General features: G+C 43.6%; 1 protein-coding gene across 1 annotated transcript in view; it reads right to left on the bottom strand.

The window, feature by feature from the left end:
• The window catches only part of LOC137439825 (proprotein convertase subtilisin/kexin type 6-like), a 226,743-nt gene that overhangs the window by 170,246 nt on the left and 38,291 nt on the right, over positions 1-18,206 (bottom strand). The gene's annotated exons all lie outside the window — the stretch shown is intronic.

Here is an 18,206-nt window from a genome sequence, read left to right as displayed (position 1 = left end):
TGCATTGATGCAGAGCAGACTGTCTCCCCCCCAGAAAGAACAATTACAGGTCCTGGGTTAGTTTTGTAAATAAAAGCAGAGTCAGTGTAAATAATGCTCCCCACCGTCAGTGTGTAGTTTGAAGACCATTCCGCAATTCGGTTAACTGTGGGCGTAAGTCTGTTAGGCAGGGTGCAATGGAGCAGCGGGACACATTTATTTATGTTTTAAAAACTGTCGCACTCAGGGTCAGGTTAAAAGTAGAGGGAACTACACCTACGTGTCACACTAAATAAAAGTTGTAGGTCCGGGACGTGCCTAAGAGGAGGAGGATGCAGTGTTGCAGATATGAGGACTGTATTTTTTTTTGATTGTGCTTTATTATTAATATTGGTTATTCTGCGCCTCCTGCCTCCGGTGCTGTGTAAAGGGCAAAGGGCGTCCCATAATTAGAACATACAGCACCCACACCACAGCTAATCATAGAATACCCCTGTTTGATAGCTTATATCTTATTATGTGTTTTAGGGTAAGGCTGTGTCTCCCATTAATTGAAACTAGGGCATGCCCGTACTATATATATATCTAAAATTATATCCCCCCCCTCTATTTACATGAAATGGTTTGGTCCATTCGCAAAGCCAAAGCGAACGGCTTGCGAGTACGGTGACAATCCCCCCCCTCTATTTACATGAAATGGTTTGGTCCAAAGCGAACGGCTTGCGAGTACGGTGACAATCCCCCCCCCCCCTCTATTTACATGAAATGGTTTGGTCCAAAGCGAACGGCTTGCGAGTACGGTGACAATCCCCCCCCTCTATTTACATGAAATGGTTTGGTCCAAAGCGAACGGCTTGCGGAGTTTGGTAAAGCAATCGCCATAGCGTGCACAAACGCGCAGGAAAGCGAAAGAATCGCAAATTAGTTTTAATTAGTTTTAAAACATAGTTTAACGCCAACATAGCGGCAACATAGTTTGCCAACGTGAAATAAATGAATACGCTCTCAAATGTGCCGTCCGAGGCAGAGTCTGTTCGCCACGTTCGGCACACGTGATAACTCGCTGCTCTCTGATTGGTTGAATCGTTTTTTGGACATAGCTCGGTAACTACTTGTCCGATTAATATGAAACCTTGAAAAGGCACATCCTCGGGTCCCCAGCAATATACCTGGCAAGTTTCAAGTATATCGGACCCGTGGTTGTCGAGAAACAGCGGTCACAGACATACAAACATACAAACATACAAACATACACACAGAGATTACTGGAATTATAGATAGATACTCCATTGCACCAGTGAAAGAGATAGATTCCCTTCATTCCCATTCCCAAAGCCTCCATTCCCCCTTTCGTCGATTGGAAACTACCTCCGCTCCAACAATTGCCACCATTGGCCACGAGGCAGGGTTGGGGAAGAAAGGCGGGTCCTCACCTCGTCATAGAGGGGAGGAGTGAGTCAGCCCCACTCAACCAACCACGAACAAGGGGTTGGACTTGGAAAGGGTGTGGAAAGAAGCATCGAGGAGGTTCGCGAAGGTTGAGGGGTGGGGCCTATATAACCCACGGCAGGGCGTTCCCAAGGCAGACAAGAGAGATGAGCTTTGACGGAGAAACTGCGAGAGAAGTCCAGGGTTGAACTGCAGCTCGAGCCACCGAAACTGCACTCACTGCAGCTCGAGCCACCGAAACTGCACTTGCTGCAGCTCGAGCCACTGAAACTGCATTTGCTGCAGCTGGAGCCACCGAAACTGCAGCCACAGCAGCGTGAGGCCTGGACGGCAGTTTGGAGCAGGGCCGCGAAGGAGCGGCGGCTGCCCACGAGTCGATCAGCTGCAGAACTAGTTGGACCTCCCTATCCCGCCAGCCATCCACCAGCCACCCACCTGCCATCCCTATCATCATTCCCCGTGTAAGTGTGCTCGTAGTCTGTCTTTTGTCTTGTCCCTGGGTAGTAACAATAAGTCTGTATAAGCTAGTATTTTCACTGTGTCACCTGCGTCTCATGTGCTTGTAAATAAACGTGACTGCTGTCTTTTTGCTTTGTGTGTAAATAGTAAATAAATTTAGTAGTATTTCCAAACCTTTCTTTGCCTTCGTTTTCCTCTTTGCATTCGGTCGCTTTAGAGTTTTCCCGATTGAATAGCGGTGGCGCGATCCGGCCAAAGTTTGGGGCAAATCGGGTATTAGTCGGGGAATAACTGTTCGGTCACGGTAATACACCACTGCTCGGTCAAAATAACATCTTTAACCGCGTCCGTAACAATATATATATATATAAATATATATATATATATAAATTATATATATATATATATATATATATATATATATATATATATATATATATATATATATATATATATATATATATTAAACACATTACTGCAGGTAACCAAACACATTACCGCAGGTAACATTGAGTCTTGAGGCATCCACCGGGGGACGTGGTCTGTCGGAAGGGGTTGTACAAATGTTTTTACTGAATTTTTGCAAGTTTTTGTTAAGTTTTGTGGTTAAGATAGGTTTTTGCGTGTTGTTGCTTTTTCTTCCTGCCCCAGGAGTTAGGAGCAAGGATTTCAAGATTTGTACATGTTTGCATGGTTGTTTAAGGGGGTAGAACGATAAGGAGAATAGGTAAGTAGCTATGGCTCACTTCCCACAGCCCTCCTGATTTATTTCTTCGGCTAATTTAGTGTGAGTCGGTAATTGTTAAGACTGGGATGGTAGCGCCTGCAATTAACCTTGCGGCTGCTACGGTTCCAGGGCGGAGGGCTGTTAGATTTGTAGGGGGTAGGTAGTGATTACCTTAGAACCAGGTAGAATGTATAGGTAGGTGCTCCGAATGTCATGTAGAAACCTTGATGTTAATAAGTCAGCTCAGTGTGTTCGGATTAAGTGTATCTTCATCCCCATCGGAGGAGTAGGGTATGCCAATTAGCTCAGGGATTATGGGTAATTTATCCCTTGTTTGTCGTTACCTCTGTACTTTATTCCTATGTCCCTTTTGGCACCACACCATAGACACTAGCCAAAATTGCCCATTAAGCACCCATAATTAATAAAACCAACGGAAGCCAGGCATGAAGCACTGCCGCTGATCACCCTGACTAGTGAATCACACAGGACGGGCAGGCCTGGAGGCCACACCCCCGAGGAGTCGTGATTGGGCGGGGTTTGATTGACAGAATGGATGAGTAAGATGGAACTCGCTGATAGGGTCAAGACGGAGACATGTTGAGATGACGTCAGAGCCCGAGGAACAAAAAGACGGTGTTCCTGACATTCTGACCGCTTACGCGTGGGGAGTTCAGAATGCTCTGACCGTTATTGGTTGCTCTTGCGCATTCTTGTCTTGAAACTTGTATGAACGGTGGCATTTTGGTCTCGGCTCAAGGAAGCGATCGTGAACGGCCATGTTTGGAGATCTTGCTGGTGGTCGTGAGGAGGCAGAGCCTGGGAACTGCGGTTTTCCGTGCGGAGGATGGGTGGACAAGCACGGCGTGGAAGAGTGGACTGCACGCCTGCTGTTTGCTTCACTCGGAAGGCCTACTTCACACCAACAGGTACGGCCTAGTGAAACGAGGGCAGACTGAGGCCTACTCGCGCCAATGAACGAGCGCACTTTCCCGACAAGAACGGAGCCGCGTCCAGACTGCGCGCTCGGGGCCTGGACGAGTCCTGACGAGACGCACTGGTCGAGTTGAGCTAAGTGCAATTAAATAACCAAACACATTTATTTTCAGTTATCTTTCCCTTTCATCTGTTTTTGGGTCTGTTTGTGGGGGCGTCCCATTTATGAATTTAGTTTATCGCGCATTTTATTTGTACCGGCATTTTATTTAATAAACCTGTTATTTTTGTACATTTAAATTCCGTTTTGTGTGAGTTTATTTATTGCAGGTCCGAGGGCTGCCGTTGGGATCCGAAAGGGTAAGCTCCGGTTCCCCCCTCCCCCTTGCTCCCACACGCGTATTCTTCACTGTATTTTTGATTGAACGCCTCGGAGTGTTAAAGCTCGTTTGGTTATCCGTGCTACCCTGAGGTGTTCATCACCAAGGGTAGTCATGCGACAATATATATATATATGAGGTGCAACATTTTCTGATCAATAGTAATACAATGGCCACTCCTATAAATGGCAAAGACTGCATACTTAAACTTTTTACCTGATTTCTGCTCCTCCCTGTGTCTTTGTGTTATTTCTGTATATGTTTTTCTTTATTTATTTATTTATCTTTTGTTTTGCTTTATCCTTATCTTTTTTTAACCTTCCGTTAGCCCTTTACCTAGAGTGACCTTATGCATTTTTGGGGGCGATTTCCATTCAAAATAACCCCCACTGTACTGCATAATGCTGCACTGTAGATGGGAACATGGGAAAAATGGGAATAACCATGTGCAAGTATACATTGCTCATCACTCTTAGCCGTCTTAGGATGTTCCTAGCGAGCAGATGTAGGTGCATCTTCGTTAACAACTTCATTGAAAACGTGCAGTATGACACGATGTGCACAACACAGCGTATATAAATAACATTGCGTGTCGTATTTCATCACGGAACGTAGAGAGGAGGGGTTTTTCGTGCCTGCTCTTCCATATTTTACTCTGGATTTGTCATCTCAGTGATCAAATGAATATTATGTGGGAGGGGGAAGAAGCCATAATTGAAATCGGGCCTCATGGTGGTGACAAAGCACTCAAACTCATAAATTAGTTCCACTGATATGTCTCTATACGTTGCCGAACGTTGCCATTAAATTCACCTTTACATGAAGTACCATGATGTTTCCAGCCAGAAAACGTGAAACAGTTTGAGAATCTTGGCAGTAATCACTGGAATTATGAATTGTAGTAAATCACCAAACAATTGCAAGTATTTCCATATCGTGAAGAATCAGGCAGGTAACCAGGTACAGGGTTAGTGAGGCTGTTGCCATGACTGAGAAATCAAACCTGAGAAAATACGCCCATCCTGTTCGAAGAGGTTTATAATGTTAAATTTTCAAATATATATACAGTAAACGGATATACATACTATTATGAAAGTTCATGATGAGCTTTCAGTTCGACTGTGTGCCATCACCTGATGTGGCCGCCATTTTCTAAGCCATTGATCAGGCGGTATTCTCAATGCTTGCGGAGCATTCTGCCAGCTCATGCTACAGCAAGTTATTGAACCGATGCCAAGGAGGCTGTGGTCACCTTGTGCTTAGATTTCATTAGCAACTCACAGTTGCTCTCTGGAATGGTAATGCGTGAAGAATCTTTCGCTTTGAACCCGATGGGAGTTTAGAGACGATGGATGCGCCGAGTGGGCTTCACATCAAAACTATTTAATGATCCATATTAAACCAGTACGATTGACATGCCATTCACACAATAAAAATATTCATGACTCCTTTGGAGTTCTGGTGTGCTCTACTGTCAAATATAAAAAAGAAAATGTGGACATCAGAGGCCATTCGGCAAATCATACCCTACCTGTGCCACCACACCTTCAACTACATAACTTGACATCCACAACTTGTTATAATTGGTTTACCAAATCCCACTTAATCAATAGGCAATTGCATTAAGGTATAGGGTATGATAGTCTACTCTTTGCGAGAGATACTGTGAGATTCTTAATGTCTACAAACCCAACAAATACAAATGAGAAACCTGATTTTACATCCTCATTTGAAGGACTGCTTGCTCTAGATGCAGCACCCCCTGCTGGAAATGCAGAAAGAAAGAAACTTTTTAACATCTTTTGTTTTTTAAAGTCGGATTCAAGTCCATATAGGGGGTAAATGTACGACCAGACAGCTCAGAAGTCCTGCAGTCCCTCAGTCAACATCAGACCTTCGATGGATGGTCTCCTGCCCACCTTCCATCGATACAACATACCCTGCGGTTGAAGACACTGAAAACTTGGAATAAATAAAACCTTTTATGTTTGGTTGTTTCCATACCAACAAAGGAAGGGATAAGGGATGTTGTGATGAGGCCTAAAACATGTCAATGTATTGCTTAAAAAATTGAATTATACATTTTTATTTTCGAAATGACCTTACGTACCCTGCAATCTTACATGCAGTAGCATATCAGATTTGACCATTCTGCTTGCAGTGCCAGTATGTGCCATCACGGACAAGTGGTGGACTGATTTGCAGCTGGTCTGGGAACGTGTGGGGTTGTTTGTGTCTGACAGAATGGACAGCATAGACTTCCACTGCTGGCAGAAGAAGGAAGTTTGGACAAGACTGAGAAGAGCACCAGTTCCTGAAGAAAGAGCTTTCGGTCGCATTTTAAGCCAATTGATGATCCGTGTAGCTGGGCATGAGGTTAGCAGGTCTATACACCGAAGAGTAAACTCGAGGAGGAAGAGTTTCATCGGGTTGGGTCAAGTAACGGTACCACCATCTCTTATCTTCCCCCATCCAAAACCTTGATCTTTTCTACCCCCGCTAATTTCACCCCAATTCCACTTTTTTGAAATACCAACTTCTGTCCTGGAAGTCCTTGGTGTCCTTGTGTTTTATACTTCTCCCTCCACCCCCCCCCCCTTCCCACGCCTCCTCCCCCCAAGCCCTCTCCCTTCCACACATCTCCCTGCTCTCAAATGTTGTGTTTGTGTGCTTCCCCTTCTCTCCCCATCTTGTTTTCCGCTCCCTCTTTTTGTGTGTTTTGTTTGTCTGGTTGATTTGTTTGTGAAGTAAATGTTAGCTCTTTCACGAGCCTCGATTCAGTATACAAAAAAAAAAAAAGAAAAAAAAAAAAGTGCATCAAGATCTCTCTTTCTCTCTCTCTCTCGACTTGAGTGCTGTACATCAGCCCCGGTATGTTCAAAGGAAGGAGACGTGTTGTCACTGTAGTTGCAAAATCAAGAACATTTGTTATGTAAGAGATCAAAAATCTTACGGTTGACCCGCTTGGCATTCCCATCTGAGTGCGCATCGCATGATGCTGAGATCACAGGTTCAAATACCTTCCTCATTCTGCACGATTTCTGTTTGTAATTCGCCTAAAAGGAGATTGATGTCTCCTAATGTCCTTACTCTACGTGTACCGTACAAGTTTTCGAAGGGTCTTTGAAGAGTGTAAAAAAAACAAAATCTCATCATTCCTCCGGAATCACGGCATTGCATCTGGCGTTCAAGTGAGAATTAGTTCCGTGCACAATTCCATCCTCAGACACAGTGCTGTCACACCAGCTCGAAAGCCGACGCAACACGTCGATTTAATCAAACGTCGGACGCCATCCTGCCAGTGGTTGGTACTGCCGTTGCAAAGCTTGAGCTTCTTCTTTGTTTGGTTGTTTGGATGTTGTTGGTATTGGTGTTGATTGCTGCACCCTTCCGATGATTCCTGGGCCTTTCAAGGCATCAAAACAAGCTGAAGTTGTAATTCTGATTCAAGAACCCATTGTGTAGATATTGTTGACAAAGTTCAACTTGCGAGTGGGATATTTCGAGAAACTGTGCTCAGGAGCGATATGAAAAGTCCTTGCATGTTGAGTCTCCATTTCTTTTGGGGAATCCTCAAAGCGCATTCATTTGTGCAAGGCATATTCAAACAAACATGTCGATAATTACAGGGTCACTGAAATTTATGCGTGTTTGTTAACCTTATTTCCATTAGGGTTTGGACGCAGGGACAGTTGGACGTGGTCTTGCACCATTTTCATCTTGCTCCGTGTGAGTGTGTTCCGTAACTCTTGGTCTATTACAGTGAAAACAAGAACATTCCAATTCTGTGAGAAAATCGATGTTGAAAGGAAAGTATTCCAAGTCTATTTTGATTTTGATTTTATATAACACATCCCTGCAGTCTTCTTCCAAGAGTTTTTTTTCCTCTGGAACATCGGGAGATCTGTGGGAGGGAGAGCACATGGAGGGAGGAAGCATGGAAAGGGGAGGGGGGGGGGGGGTGGGAGAAGTATAAAACACATGGACACTGCTAGGACTTCCAGGAAAGAAGTCGGTATTTCAAAAAAGTGGATCTGGGGTGAATTAACGAGGGTAGAAGAGATCAAGGTTTTGGATGGGAGAAGATAAGAGATAGTGATGAACAGCTGTTTTAAAGAACTGGAGGGAGGAGTGGGATTGAAGAGAGTGAGGGAGTTTGTTCCAGAGGCAGAAGAAAAGGGGAATGAAAGAGTGAAGGTGAGCAGAGAGCCTAGATTTTGGCAGTTTAACCATAAGAGGGTTGCAGGCAGATCTTGTGTGACCTGTAGGAATATTTGGGGGACAGAGCACAGACAGAGCTGGGGGGGGGGGGGGGGGGCTAGGCCGGAGAGGAGTCGGTAGAAGAAAGAAAAACCACCAACCTGCCTGCGATGAGTGAGTGAAAGGCCCTCGGAGTTAGCTTCATCACGGGAGATTCCAATGATTCTGAAAGCTTTGGTTTCAACAGCGTGAAGCCGAGCTAGGTGTGAGGCAGGAGCACCGGCCCAGAGGGGAGAGCAGTATTCCATTGAGCTGTGGATGAAAGCCTTGGATGTGGTGAGCAGCTCAGGTGTGCCAAGGAAGGACTTCACACGATGGAGGATGCCCAGTCGGCGACTGGCTTTGGAGGCCTGCTTGGAAATGTGGTTTTCCCAGGAAAGATCATGGCAGATAGTTTGACCCAAAAGCTTGAGTGACAGAATTTATTGGAGAGGGTTGTTGAGAAAGTAAATGGGAGGGTTGTCCAGTCGGTCTTTTAGGAGAGACATAGTAAGAGTTTCCAAGATATCAGGGACAGGGTGTTTTTTTCGGGCTTTGTTGCCATTGCCCTTCCATTGCACATCAGATGCACATATCTCGTGGAATCTTTTTTTGCAGGAAACAACTCGTCGGCAAGATTTTCATTAATTAATCAGAATATACTGTATATGCCTACTACATGGATAAAAAACAAAACTTTATGCACTTCGTTAATCGAAGGACAAGTACTTCATGACACAGTAAACAAATTAACACATGACGAAATTCAACCACGACCTGTCACTCATCACTGAATATAATGCGCTCAAACCATCAGACTGTACAGCTCGTCACAAGAAAGTGTTTAGCTACATTTCTTGTGGATCACTGATGAACCCGATGCAAAAGACTACAACGACAACTACTAAAACTACAGGGAAGTACATTACAGTCAATGTCAATAAACGACAGTCAATTGTGCGCCATTGCAAATCCAATGCCCAAAGCAAAGTCGAAATATGGCAAAACGTTCCACCAGGAATAACTCAACATCAAATTTAGATTTTTTTTTCTTTCGGTTTTGACCCCTGCAACCCACAAGTCCCCACACCCTGGGCCTTGAACTCCAATAAAAAAGACAGTCAAAATCCCAAAAATGGTTATATATTTAATGTATCCCCTAATGTTGATTTGCACATACAACGTTATATATTATTTAAAAGTTTTAAAATGCGCCTGTAATTGCATTTTTTGGTATTTGACCTATTATTCAAACTGCCAAAATCTAGGCTCTCTGCTCACCTTTACTCTTTCATTCCTCTTTTCTCCCGCCTCTGGAACAAACTCCCTCGCTCTCTTCAATCCCATTCCTCCCTCCAGGTCTTTAAAACAGCTGTTCACCACCATCTCTTATCTTCCCCCATCCAAAACCTTGATCTTTTCTACCCCTGTTAATTCACCCCAGATCCACTTTTTTGAAATACCGACTTCTTTCCTGGAAGTCCTAGCAGTGTCCATGTGTTTTTTTTTACCTCGAACCACCCAACACCCCTTCCCATGCCTCCTTCCCCCAAGCCCTCGACCTCCCACAGATCTCTCGATGTCCCTGTTCTCTACTGTTGTACTTGTGTGCTTCCCCCTCTCTCCCCATCTCGTCTCCGGCTCCCTTTATTTCATCATATGTGTCCGTTTTTTTTTTGTCATTAATGTTTGCTCTTACACGAGCCTCAATCTTGTATACACACAAAAAAAAAACCTATTGTAGCATCGCAGGGGACGAGGCCAAAAATGATACCACTCTCACACCTTCGTGCGATGTGGTGATCATAACGATCAAGTTTGGTGAATTTCTGCACAACCGTTTAGGAAAAGATGGCGTGACGGACAGACAGATGGAGCCGATTACAATATTCCCCAATGTTTTTAAAGCACGAGGTGAAGAGTAAATACTACAATATTACAAGTGGGGTACTACAAGTCAATACTACAAGTATACAATAGTACAATCTATATAATAATAGCGTAAGGACTCGACTTTGTTATCCCTTTTACGCCGCACCCAGTGACCCGATGCCCACGGCACTAATGGATTTACGATCTACGAACCGCGCTCTTTGTTTATCACGTACAGCCATACTCGAAAAATCTGAATTAGCCGACGTTGGGGCCCAAAAGCATCCGATTAACTGCCGATACGACGCCATCTTACGACGCCATCGTATTGGCGTCTGCTGGGCGAAGGCGAAGCAAGCCGTCCGCTGATTGGACAGGCGAAGGCGACAGCAAGCCGTCCACTGAGTGGACAATCCAGAGCATGCATTTGTGCCGGTGTCGGCGATCGTTGTTCATATACGCACTCTTCATTCTCATCTGTCTTCCTAACTCTTACTCAGACAAGCAAATCCCCTATGCCATCCATAATGGTACACTCTATCCATACACAACATCCTCCATTCCGTGGATGTTCCACGGGTTTCGGCTAGTGTTACAATATTATGACAATACAAGTAATTACAAGTCAATACTACAATATTACAAGTCAATACTACAATATTACAAGTCAATACTACAATATTACAAGCGGGGTACTACAAGTCAATACTACAAGTATACAACAGTACAGTATTACAATATTATGACAATACAAGTAATTACAAGTCAATACTACAATATTACAAGTCAATACTACAATATTACAAGTCAACACTACAATATTACAAGTCAATACTACTACTACAAGTGGGGTGGCCGGGGAACATCTTTGGCCGAAATCTTTCACAAACTGTCTGGCCAGGCCTTACATACAATTGAAGGGAGGGAGAATATATAATATGACCATGGTGCCGGCGATAACTCGTCTAACTCTTCATGAGCGACACTGTGGAGTTTTTAACGTCTACCAATGACCAATTCTGGCAAATGGCTCATCCAGTTTTAAGTCCACCTGGGGGACCGCACACACGTTGATGCCTCGCGCCCTGCATATGAAACACCGGGCTGGCAGTTTATAGCAGAGTAGAGATTCTAACCCAGGCTAGACAGGTCAAAAGTGAGTGTACACACGTCTACACTAGCCCTGCACACCTCGGACCGGAAAGAAAAGTATCTATTTTATGCCTCCGGTCACGAAGGTGACCGGAGGCATTATGTTTTCGGGTTTTCTGTCCGTCTGTCTGTCCGCACAGGCTAAACCTTGTTTTTCTCAACAACCATATGTCCGATTGAGACAAAACCTTCAGGGCAGGAGTGACACCCATGTATAATATTTTTATGATAATTGTGATGTCATAGGTCACGTGGTATGGCAGCCATCTTGGATTAAACGCAAATAATCTTTAAAATATTTCTTGGAAACCGCTGAGTGGAAGAATTTTAAGCTTGGCACATTGTCATGTCCTCCCAATGGGGAACAAAAGCATGATGATGATGATGACATCGGTGAAGTGGTATACCAGCCATTAATCTTTCAATTGAATGTCCTATCCTAAAAATCTAAAATTGCACCAGGCACATTATCTATGACCATTTGTATTGAAATATTAAATTTCTGACATCATAGGTCACATGGTTTGGCAGCCATATTGGATTTAACCTAAAATTTAAAGAAAACAAGTACAGATACATTCAAAGTACCCCACCCCCATGCCAAATAATTAAATATCCTACAGCGCGGCATTGCCGGGGTGCCTCCGGCGCCCGGCAATACCGCAGTGCAGCTCATCGAGGCTGCATTGGAAGGGAGAGGTGTACACAAATTGATTGATTAATTGTGTAATTAAAATCAATAAAAGATTATCACAAAATATTTTCTTCATCAATTGGCTAATAGCATAACTAAACCACAAGTGCTTCATCCGAAGATGTATCTTTTAGAAATTTAATTAAATAACTCATAAAGAAAAAATTAAATAATTAATTGATGAATCAATAAATAATTAATCAATTAATCAATAAATAATTAATCGATTAAATGATTAATAATAATAATAATTCATTTATTTTGTATAGCGCTTTTCATGAAGCCCAAAGGCACTTTGACAGAGTGCAAAACATAATGCATAACAAAACATGAAGACAACAATTGCAAAAAGACAAGAATCAATAGGGAAATATTTAAAACAAAAGGAGGGAGAAGGAGAAGTGATAGTCAGGGGTTAAATGCTGTGGGTTGAATGTTGAATGCAGTGCTGAACAGGTGGGTCTTGAGTGATGTTTTGAATGTGGTGACTGAGGAGGAGTCTCTGATGGTGTGAGGTAGTGAGTTCCAGAGGGTGGGAGCAGCGATGGAGAAGGCCCTGTCCCCCCAGGATCTGAATTTTGTCCGGATGGGGGGGGGGGGGGGGTCAGGAGGTTGGTACCAGCAGAGCGGAGGTTGCGGGTGGGAGTGTGTCTGGAGAGGAGGTCAGCCAGGTAGGATGGGGCCAGGTTATGGAGGGCTTTGTAGGTCAAGAGGAGGATTTTGTACTGGATTCTCTGGGAAATGGGGAGACAGTGAAGCTTGTAAAGGACGGGGGTGATGTCACGGGTCCGGGAATGGGTGAGTAGACGAGCAGCGGAGTTCTGAATGTATTGGAGTTTATTGGTGATTGTTGAGGGTGAACCACAGAGGAGGCTATTGCAGTAGTCCAGACGGGAGGTGATGAAGGTGTGGATGAGGGTTTCTGCAGCCGTGGAGGAGAGGGATGAGCGGAGACGGGCGATGTTTTTCAGGTGAAAGAAGGCTATCTTTGTGATCTGTTTAGTGTATTTGTCGAAGGAGAGGGTTTGGCCAAAGATGACGCCAAGATTCCGGATGAGAGGGGAGGTGGATACTGGGATACCGTCGATGTTGGGGGCAAAGTTATGGGTGGATTTTGTGAGCGTTTTTGGGCCAATGATGATTATTTCAGATTTATCACAGTTAAGTTTGAGGAAGTTGATTTGAAGCCAGGATTTTATTTCAGAGATGCAGTTTGTCAGGATAGAGTGGGTGTCGGTGGAGACGGACTTGGTGGAGATGAAAAGCTGGATGTCATCGGCGAAGCAGTGGAATTGGAGACCATGACGGCGGATTAAGTGACCGAGGGGGGACAGGTAAAGGTTGAAGAGGAGGGGGCCAAGAACTGAACCTTGGGGACACCTTGGGGGAGGGGAGCAGAGGGGGATTTGCAGTTATTGATGGAGATGAACTGGCGTCTGTCAGAGAGGTATGATTTAATCCAAAGAGAGGGCAGTGCCGGTAACGTTAAAGGTGGATTCAAGTCGGGTGAGGAGGATGGTGTGATCGATGGTGTCAAAGGCAGCGCTGAGGTCGAGGAGGACGAGAATGTTGAGGTTGCCAGCGTCAGAGGAGAGGAGAAGGTCATTGGTGATTTTGAGGAGAGCAGTTTCAGTACTGTGGTTGGAGCGGAATCCGGATTGGAATGTTTCATACAGGTTATTGGCAGAGAGGTGATGTTTGAGTTGAGCGGCTACAGCGCATTCCAAAACTTTTGACAGAAAGGGTAGGTTGGAGATGGGTCTGAAGTTATTTAGGGTGTCAGGGTTTAGACCAGGTTTTTTTAGAATGGGGGTAACAGCAGCAATTTTGAGGGATGGTGGGATGATGCCTGTAGACAGGGAGGAGTTTATTGTTGCAATGATAAGTGGAGAGAGAGAGCAGGGAGGGAGGCCTTGACAAAGCTGGAGGGGATGGGGTCAAGAGTGCAGGTGGCAGTTTTCATTCCTATGAGGAGTTCAGAGAGGTCAGTAGGGGAGACCGGGGAGAATTGAGACAGGGGAAGGCAGGATAAGGGGGGGCAGGTGGTTGGAGGGGGACCGGGTGTGGCGGTGGTCAAGCTGTTGTAGATGTTGTCAATTTTGCGTTGGAAGAAAGAAAGGAAGGAGATGCAGTTGTCTACTGTGAATGACTGGGTGGTGGTGTCCAGGGGGCGGAGGAGTTTGTTTATTGTCGAGAAGAGTGCTTTTGGGTTTCCGGAGCCAGAGTGGATAATTTGAGAGTAGTAGGCGGAGCGGGCGTGGGAGAGGGCATCTTTGTAGTGTTGTAGGTGGTCCTTGTAGGCTTGGGAGTGAACTGTGAGACCTGTTTTATTGCGGAGTCTTTCAAGTTGGCGAGCACGAGTTTTCATCAGGCAGAGTTCAGGGGTAAACCAGGGAGCAGAATGGGTGAGTGAAAGAAACTGTTTTGGTTTTTACAAATATCCTTTAAATCAATTAAATCAATCAAAGATTAATCAATAAATCAAAAATATCCTTGATAGCCACATCACTTGGTCACTGTCATGTCCAAATATTAGCTTCCCAGCTCAAAAGGTGCCTGAGATATTGGCCAAATGAGAAAGAAAATAAATAAATGATTAATAATGAAAATAAATAAATAATAATCATGAAAAAATAAATTATTAATCAATTCGGTAACAGAACACATAAACCACCACCATTTCATCAGAATCTGTAACTGAATTTTTTTAATTTTTTTTTAGTAATTAATCGAATAATTAAATAATTAATCGATTAATTGATTAATCAATAAATCAAAAATATCCTTGATAGCCACATCACTTGGTCACTCATGTCGAAATATTAGCTTCCGAGCTCAAAAGGTGCCTAAGATATTGGCCAAATGAGGAAGAAAATAAATAAATGGAAATAATGAAAATAAATAAATAATAATCATAAAAAAATTAAATTATTAATCAATTCGGTCAGAGAACACATAATCCACCACCATTTCATCAGAATCTGTAATTCCAAAAAAAAAAATTTAGTCAATAATCGAATAATTAAATAATTAATTGATTAATTGATTAATTAATAAATCAGAAATAGCCTTTGCAGCCAAATCACCTGGTCATTGGCATGTCCAAATATCAGCTTCCTCACTCAAAAGGTGCCTGAGTTAATGGTCAGAATTGTGTCCTTGTGTTTAACACAAGTTAAATCTTGTGTCCCAAACCCATCCCTCTCTGTACCCACCATACCCAGTCATACCCAGCTGCTCCTGGACTCTGTGTCCTTTCCTCCTGACAAGGTGGAAAAGTTTCTGTCAACCCTCAACTCTGATTCTGCAACTGGACCTGACGGCATCAGCCCACGGGTCCTAAAATCATGTTCTTCCGCTCTTTCACTCGCTCTCTCTGTTCTCTTCACCCTCTCTTTTGCTCAAGGTCATCTTCCATCTGCTTGGAAATCTGCCAACATCACCGCTTTGCACAAAAAAGGTGCAAAAACAGATCCCAGCAACTACAGACCAATCAGCCTTCTCCCAATTATCAGCAAAGTCATGGAATCCATCATTGCTTCAGATATGAAATCTTTCCTCTTCTCCAATGGCTTGATCTCTGATCATCAATTTGGTTTCAGACCTGGACACTCCACTCTGGACATGCTGCTTCTGCTTTCTCAACAATGGATGGAGGTCCTCAATGCCAAATAGGAAATTAGAGCAGTCTCCCTTGACATATCACGTGCCTTCGATACGGTCTGGCACCCCGCTCTGCTCACCAAACTCTCCTCTTTTGGTATCCATGGAAATCTCCACGCATGGCTGGCGGACTTCCTCTCTAGTCGTAGTCAATGTGTGGCCCTGAATGGGTTTCTCTCATCTCCTCTTCCTGTTCAGGCTGGAGTTCTCCAAGGCAGTGTTCTGGGCCCTGTGCTTTTTCTGGTCTTCATCAATGATCTCTCTGACTCTCTTGAAAATCCTCTCTATCTCTTTGCTGACAACTCTACTCTCTGTCGTTCCATTCTTCATCCCTCAGATCGGCAGTCTGCAGCCTCCTCACTCTCTGCAGACCTTGACAAAATCACAGACTGGGCAAACAAGTGGAACATGTCTTTCAATCCTGACAAATCTCACACTCTTACGATGTCTCTCCAAAAAGACCGACAGGACAACCCTCCCATCCACTTTCTGAATAATCCTCTCCAAGAAGTTCTGTCACTCAAGCTTTTGGGTCTCACTATCTGCCATGATCTTTCCTGGAAAAACCACATTTCAAATCTGGCCTCCAAAGCCAGTCGCCGACTGGGCATCCTCCGTCGTGCGAAGTCCTTCCTTGGCACACCTGAGCTCCTCACCACATACAAGGCTTTCATCCGCAGCTCAATGGAATACTGCTCTCCCCTCTGGGCTGGTGCTCCTGCCTCACACCTAGCTTGCCTTCGCGCTGTTGAAACCAAAGCATTCAGAATCATTGGAATCTCCCGCGATGAAGCTAACTCCAAGGGCCTCTCACTCACTCACCGCAGGCAGGTTGGTGGTCTTTCCGTCTTCTCCCGACTCCTCTCTGGTCTTGCCCCCCCAGCTCTCTCTGGGCTCTGTCCCGCAAATATTCCTACAGGTCGCACAAGATCTGCCTGCAACCCTCTTTTGGTTAAACTGCCAAAATCAAGACTCTCTGCTCAGCTCACCTTCACTCCTTCATTCCTCTTTTCTCCCGCCTCTGGAACAAACTCCCTCACTCTCTTCAATCCCACTCCACCCTCCAAGTCTTTAAAACAGCTGTTCACCACCATCTCTTATCTTCCCCCATCCAAAACCTTGATCTTTTCTACCCCCGCTAATTTCACCCCAATTCCACTTTTTGAAATACCAACTTCTGTCCTGGAAGTCCTTGGTGTCCTTGTGCTTTATACTTCTCCCTCTCCCCCCCCCCCCCTTCCCATGCCTCCTCCCCCCGGGCCCTCTCCCTTCCACACATCTCCCTGCTCTAGGATGTTGTGTTTGTGTGCTTCCCCTTTTCTCCCCATCTTGTCTTCCGCTCTCTCTTTTTGTGTATTTTGTTTGTCTGGTCGATTTGTTTGTGAACTAAATGTTAGCTCTTTCACGAGCCTCGATTCAGTATACAAAAAAAAAGAAAAAAAAAAGAAGAGAAATGAAATTTAATTAATTAAATAAGTACTTAATTAATCGCTAATAATTAAATAACTCCTTAATTAATTGATTATTCAAAAAACAAAAAATAATGTTTTTGACAAAGGACTTGCTCACTCCTGTGCCGAAATTTCAGCTTCCTAGCTGAAAGGATGGCTGAGATATCGCTCGGACAAACAAACAAACAAGAAAACAAGAAAGAAAACAAACAAGAAAGAAAACAAACAACCAGAGTGAAAACTGAGTACTCGCTTTCAGCGTGCGTCACTGCCGAGCCCCCTTCGGTGCCCAGCAATGACGATTTGCAATGCCTGGAGATGGCATAGGAAAGGTGCGGTGTACAACAAGTACAGATACATTCAAAGTACACCGCCCCCATGCCAAATAATGAAATATCCTAGAGCAGCATTGCCGGGGCGCCTCTGGCGCCCGGCAATACCGCAGTGCACCTCATAGAGGCTGCATTGGGAGGGAGAGGTGTACGCTAATTGATTGATTAATTGTATAATTAAAATCAATAAAAGGTTATCACAAAATATTTTCTTAATCAATTGGCTAACAGCATAACTAAACCACAAGTGCTTCATCCGAAGATGTATCTTTTAGGAATTTAATTAAATAAGTCATGAATAAAAAATTAAATAATTAATTGATTAATCAATAATTAATCAATTAATCAATAAATAATTAATCGATTAAATGATTAATCAATAAATCAAAAATATCCTTGATAGCCACATCACTTGGTCACTGTCATGTCCAAATATTAGCTTCCCAGCTCAAAAGGTGCCTGGGATATTGGCCAAATGAGAAAGAAAATAAATAAATTATTAATAATGAAAATAACTAAATAATAATCATTAAAAAATTAAATTATTAATCAATTCGGTCACAGAACACATAAACCTCCACCATTTCATTAGAATCTGCAACTGAATTTTTTTTTTCGTACTTAATCAAATAATTAAATAATTAATCGATTAATTGATTAATTGATTAATCAATAAATCAAAAATATCCTTGATAGCGACATCACTTGGTCACTCATGTCCAAATATTAGCTTCCGAGCTCAAAATGTGCCTGAGATATTGGCCAAATGAGAAAGAAAATAAATAAATGATTAATAATGAAAATAAATAAATAATAATCATAAAAAATCAAATTATTAATGAATTCGGTCAGAGAACATATAAACCACACCAT

This window comes from Myxine glutinosa, chromosome 14 (assembly GCF_964187855.1).
Source record: "Myxine glutinosa chromosome 14, kmMyxGlut1.1, whole genome shotgun sequence".
Taxonomy (NCBI): Eukaryota; Metazoa; Chordata; class Myxini; order Myxiniformes; family Myxinidae; genus Myxine; species Myxine glutinosa.
The sequence above is the reverse complement of the archived record's forward strand: the minus strand, read 5'-3'. Positions and strand labels throughout refer to the sequence as shown.